The following is a 6,324-nucleotide window of genomic DNA, read 5'->3' on the forward strand; positions in this document are numbered from 1 at the left end:
AGCCAGGCGTAATCATTGAGCATGGCCAAGCATGGTTCCTCCCCAACAAAAGAACTTAACACCTATATTGTCTCTTTGGCCCTTTTACACTGTTGTTTTTTTTGTTTCTGGACCACATTCAGCAGTGCTCAGGGCTTATTCCTGATGCTATGCTGAGGGATCACTCCTGGTGGGACTTGGGATCCATATGTGGTGCCCAGAATCCAACCCTGACTGGCTGCAAGCGAGGCTAACTCCTTACCTGCTGTACTAATGGCTGTGATGGCCTTGTCGAAGTTCTTCACCCTGCGTGATGGTCTCTGTCAGTCCTGGATCTTTTCCAGCTTCCCCTTAAAATACTCCTGGGAAACTTGGATTCCTCTTGACACTGACAGATTCTAGCTCTGGTTCCAGGTTGTTTTCGGACCCGGCCCAGCTCTCACAAGCCCCAAGCATTGCTGCATTTTTTTCCCTCCTGCAAGCTGACCTTCAGCAGGGGCTTCACCTTCAGTGGGGCTGCTCCCAGGCTCCCAGTCTGTATTCATCCAGATCTGGGATCCATGCTGGCAATGCAGGGAATTGTAAGGGTCACCTAAGAGGAAACATTTCTGTAAGCGAGGCAGCTGAGAAGGGCACCTTTCTTTTTTTGTTTGTTTTTGGGCCACACTGTTCAGGGGTTACTCCTGGCTATGCGCTCAGAAATCGCTCCTGGCTTGTGGGACCATATGGAACGTGGGGGAGGGAGGTGTCAAACTGCAGTCTGTACTAGGTTAATGCGTGCAAGGCAAACACCCTACCGCATGCACCACTGCTCCAGCCCCATGGATACCTTTCTGCTTGACTCAGCCTGGGAACTCACTCTCCAGTGTCCATTTCTAAGATCCCTGGGGCCCACTAACCTCTGGCTTCTTTCTATAAAGTGATTAAATGAGCTCAGCCAACCTTTCCCAGGAGAGAGACAATGCAGGGATGGATATTGTGAGCAGCTATCAAACTTGAGTTCGGAATACTGCATCCTGGAATTCTCAGCAAGAACCCTTGGGCCTTCAAGTGAAGAGCAGAATCTCCAGGTGAGGAAGGGGATTATTTGAAACACGAACACAGATATGCCACATTATTAGAGAATACTGAGTTTCTTAGAGGGAGAGACAGGGCCACACCCAGCAATGCTCAGGGCTTATTTCTGACTCTGTGCTCAAGGATCACTTCTGGTGGTGCTTAGGGACCATCTGGGGTATCGGGGATGGAACCCAGGTTGGCCCTGTCCAAGGCATGCACCCTTTCTTCTGTACAATTGCTCCAGCTCCTAGAGGTTATTTTCTGTTATTAGAAACCTTTTATGTCTATTATGCAAACTAGAAGTTAAAGAGAGTAGAGAATGGGCTGGAGAGCTAACACAGAGGTAGGACGATTGCCTTGCAAGCAACCAATCCAGGATGGACGGTAGCTCAAATCCTGTCATCCCATATGTTCCCCGAGCCTGCCAAGAGTGATTTCTGAGTGCAGAGCCAAGAGCAACCCCTGAGTGTGGCCAGATGTGACCCCCCCAAAATAAATAGATAGTAGAGAAAACAAAATCTAAGCAGTGCAGCCAGAAAGATAGTACAGTGGATAAGGTGCTATCCCTAGTTTGATCCCTGGCACTCCATATGGTCCCTTGAGTATTGTCAGGAGTAACCCCTAAGCACTGCCAGGTGTGACCCCAAACCCAAATAAATAAATAAATGTATAAAACAAACAAAAGAGTGTTTTCAAATATGTTAATCCCTATCTTCAAGATTACAGAATTTGGGCCAGCGAGGTGGTAAGGTGTCTGCCTTGCAAGTGCTAGCCAAGAAAGGACCGATCCCCAGGCGTCCCATATAATCCCCCCCAAGCCAGGGGCAATTTCTGAGCGCTTAGCCAGGAGCATCAAACGGGTGTGGCTAAAAAAACAAAACAAAACAAAAAGATTACAGCATTTTTTCCAGGATCCCTCTACTTTGCTTTTTATTTTTTTTTTGGTGGGCTGGATGGGTGGGATGGTAGTGGTTGAAAACAGAAGCAATAGTCAGGGGTCCCTCAACCAACCAGGACAAATGGTTCTAAACTCAGACCCAGCTATGGGATGTTGCTGGTGCCCAGAAAGACTGGGGAGCCAGTGGTAGGAATTTAATTGTTCTTTGGAACATTGGCATTGGCAAGGGTTCAAGCCAGGGCCCCTGTCATCTCCCTGCATCACTGTCCTTCTTCCCCAAGGAGTGAGTATTCCAGCCCATGGAAATCCTAATCTGTGTCTCATGCGCACTGGGGGGGGGGGGGGGGACACTTGATTCATCGTTCACACTAAACTAACAATCCCCCAAGAACTTAATTATATAAAGTGATTTTTGACAAATACAATAATTCACCAGTTCACTTGAACACACGCTATGTCATTCTCTGGTGGTTTTTCCTCCTTACCTAAGTGAAGGTCAAGCTTTGTGTTTGCCTGGCCTCATGGTGTCCCTTTTTCCTACATACTTGATGCCTCGCCCTCCTATACAGGAGAAGTCACATTCCATTCCATTCAGCCTCTCGAAATCCCTGAACAGCAGAATTCTCCTGTACCCTTCGCCTCCCCCTCCTTCAAAACATTTCCTGCTGATCTCTCAGGCTGCCCTTTCTGCCAATCTCTGTTATCCCCTTTCAAAAAAGGGACTCCCTTATCTTGTCTCCCTTGGCCCCACCCTTTAGCACCGCTCCTGTGGTTCTTCTCTTTCCCTTAGCCCAGAGCTTGAACATCACCTACCCTGTCCATCAAACAAGGGTGCAAGCCTGATTTTCCAAACCCAGTCAGATGGTAATAGGGTTTTTCCTGATGTAAATCAATTAGATCGACCAGGAGGAAGGGACTGCCTGATCCTCTCTGAATTGGCACAACTGCTCGGTTTGTCTATTCCAATGATTGAAGAGTGGTCTGAGAGTCTAGAATGTGCAGATAGGCACACTTGGCTCTGAGGTCAGTCTCAGTCACCCCTTGTGGTTTGTGACCCTAGACAAGGTTGTCTCCTTAGCTTCTGGAGAAGACCAGATTGCTGTTGCACAGGTGGAAGAATGAAAAACAGGGAATGCTTTGCACACTGGGAAACAGCACACGTATGATCAGTCACACACTTCTTCCTACCTACCACACCCAGCAGTACTCAGACTAACATGGGAAGATGCCACTTTTGGCCTTGTGGCTTCTCTACTCTTGTCCACACAACTGTTTTCCTCTCTTCCTGACAGCTTCCTTGTCTTTGTTCATCATGCCTGGCCTTCTTGGGTTGGCTTGGTAACTTGGTATTGTTGCGCTTCAGCCCTCTTAGTCCACAAGTGTAGGAGAGAGTAGCTCTGCTGGTGACCTCGAGCCGAGCCCCCGGGGGACTTCCCCATGTGGTTGCTTTAGGAGACACAAGCCAAGCAGTGGGGCATGTCATGACTTCCTCATGAGGGCATGCTTAGGATAGAACCTAGAAAAGGGATTTTTCTCTCTCGTTGAATTTTTTTTTGGTGGGGGGCCACACCCAGCAGTGCTCAGGGGTTACTCCTGGCTCTCTGCTCAGAAATAGCTCCTGGCAGGCACGGGGGACCATATGGGACACCGGGATTCGAACCAACCACCTTTGGTCCTGGATCGGCTGCTTGCAAGGCAAATGCCGCTGTGCTATCTCTCCGGACCCTCGTTGAATTTTTTAACATACATACTGTTTTGTTTGCTTGTGTATGTGTGTGTGTGTGTGTATTTAGAGATTTAATGGGGGGAGTTTGGGTCACACCCAGCAGTACTCAGAAGCTTCTCCTAGTTCTGTGTTTAGGGGAATATTCCTGGTGATATTGGGTTCCTTACCCTCTTATTTTGATCTACAGAGTGAGAGAGGACAGTCAATTCTACTGAAATAAGAAATGGAGCAATGGGGCTGGAGCTAGCACTGCAGCAAGGCATTTGCCTTGCATGCTACCAATCCTGGACAGACCCCAGTTCAATTCCCAGCATGGTCCCCTGAGTCTGCCAGGAGCGATTTCTGAGTGTAGAGCCAGGAGTAACCCCTGAGCTCTGCCAGGTGTGACCCCAAAATACAAAAATACAAAACAACAAAAACCCCAAAGAAATGGAGCAATGAACTCATCTAACACGTGGGTATGAGGATTTAAAGAGAATGAGGTTTTTGTGCACATTTCATTGACCTGCTTTCTTCTGTTCATGTGAGCAGTGTTATTTCTCATGTGCTATATAATAGTTGAAGGCTAATTAGCAGTATGACTCCATAGTGATACTGCCAGTCTCCTTCAGACAGTTCTGTCAGATTGCCTGGGCGAATTACAAATCAGAATGTTAACCAGCACCTGGTTGGTCATTTAGTATTTCTTGTTAAAGAGTCTAGGGTTTAAAAGATTGTGTATTTGAGGAACATAGGTAATTCTCTGTCACTAGTTGAAACCATAGGATTGGGGGTTGGTAGCTTTGGATTGGACTTCCAGCTCCATATTGTACATGTTCTGAACCATCTCTCCCCCTCCCCATGAAAAATGCTTGTCCATGCATGCGTGTGTGGTGTGTGTTGTGTGTGTGTGTGTGTGTGTGTGTGTGATCCTCTGTCCCCAAATGGGCCTATTTTTATTTCTCATAGTTGACATTATACTATTATCTCATCAGAAGTACCGAATAAATACCATTATGACTAAAAAATAAATAAATAAATAAATAAAAATAAAGAGAATGAGGTTTTTATGAGAATCACCCCAGGCTTCCTTCCACCTCTTTTTGCACAGATAACACCATTTATTTGACTCAAGTAAAATGACTTCTCAGTGAAAGCAAGTTTCCTTTGGTCACCACCACCTACCTACCACTCAGTTTTCACCAGAATCGGTTTGCCTCAGTGATTTCGATTCTTTAGCATATACAAATCTTTTTCCGCTTGTTTATTTATAGTTATTCCCAGTGGGCAAATAGCCTTCACTCAGCACTTTTTACTTTCTAATTTTACTCAATCTTGCTGTTTACTCCTACATTAGTTCCTCATTCTAGCCTCATTTAATTTGGCTGTTTTCTGTCCAGGGCCTGGTGGACACTAAGGATGACCAGCCTGCAGGCTGACCATAGCAGGTTACAACCTCTTCATCTGGGCTCCCGTGGCAGAGAAATTTCAACTACTTTTCTGTCCTAGGTTTGCAGCTTCACCAGGCATTGTTCTAGGATTCTAATTTACTCTACAATTCTATCAGCAAATGAGGCAGTTGACTGACTCCGATGAAGGAGCAAGCTATAGCCCTCAGTCTTTCACTTCTTTCTCTTCTCAACTTGAGAACTGTTACCAGCTCCACTTGGCTGTTATGGAATTGAATTAATTCACTAAAATGGCCCGGAGAGATAGCACAGCGGCGTTTGTCTTGCAAGCAGCCGATCCAGGACCAAAGGTGGTTGGTTCAAATCCCGATTCCCGGTGTCCCATATGGTCCCCCAGGCCTGCCAGGAGCTATTTCTGAGCAGACAGCCAAGAGTAATCCTTGAGCACCGCTGGGTGTGGCCCAAAAACAAAACAACAAACAAACAAAAACAAAAAACAAAAAAAATTCACTAAAATGGAATTGAAGGAGCTGGAAAGAGCAGACAGAGGGTATGATGCTTGCATTGCATGCAGCCAACTCAAATTAGATTCCTGACACTTTCTGTGATCCCTGAGCACCACCAGGAGTGTTCCCTGAGCACAGAGCAAGGAGTAAGCACTGAGCATTTCTACAAGTGGACCAAAAACTGTCTCCATGGGCTGGAGAGATATTACAGCAGTAGGTCATTTGCCTTGCATGCAGTGGAACCAGGAGAGACCTGGATTCTATTCCTGGCATCCCATATGGTCCCCTGAATCTTCCAGGAGCGATTTCTGAGCAGAGAGCCAGGAGTAAACCCTGAGTTGCTCCAGATGTGGCCCTCAAACAAACAAAACTGTCTCCAAGGAATGGAATGAATTGTATTCTCCCTCAAACCAGATTACTTTCCAACTGACTGCTGAGAACAAGGATGCAGAGCAGTGCTGGGTCACTGGTCCCTGCCAACAGTCACGTTTGCTTGCCCGGCCCCTCCTTGTCACCCTGTATCTGGTGTGTGTTTCACACGCACACAGGAGGCACTTCCCCAGGGAGGAAGTTGAGCTCACATGAAGAGGGAGAATTTTTTGTTTTGCTTTGTTTTTGGTCTTTGTTTTGGGGCTACATTTGGGAATGCTTAGCACTGACTGCTGGCTTTGCGCTCAGGAATTATTCCTGGCAGTGCTCAGGAAGACCAGATGGGTTGTCAGGAATCTAGCAGAGGTCAGCAGTGTGCAAGGCAAGTGCCTAACCAGT

General features: G+C 46.8%; 1 non-coding gene across 1 annotated transcript; it reads left to right on the plus strand.

Moving 5' to 3' along the window:
- The first annotated feature begins 4,150 nt into the window (after positions 1-4,150).
- On the plus strand, positions 4,151-4,279 carry LOC126025389 (small nucleolar RNA SNORA19). The gene has a single exon (XR_007501395.1). It is a non-coding gene; the product is annotated as a small nucleolar RNA SNORA19 (small nucleolar RNA).
- The last annotated feature ends 2,045 nt before the right edge of the window (positions 4,280-6,324 follow it).

Source organism: Suncus etruscus, chromosome 12, assembly GCF_024139225.1.
Source record: "Suncus etruscus isolate mSunEtr1 chromosome 12, mSunEtr1.pri.cur, whole genome shotgun sequence".
In the NCBI taxonomy this organism is placed as follows: domain Eukaryota; kingdom Metazoa; phylum Chordata; class Mammalia; order Eulipotyphla; family Soricidae; genus Suncus; species Suncus etruscus.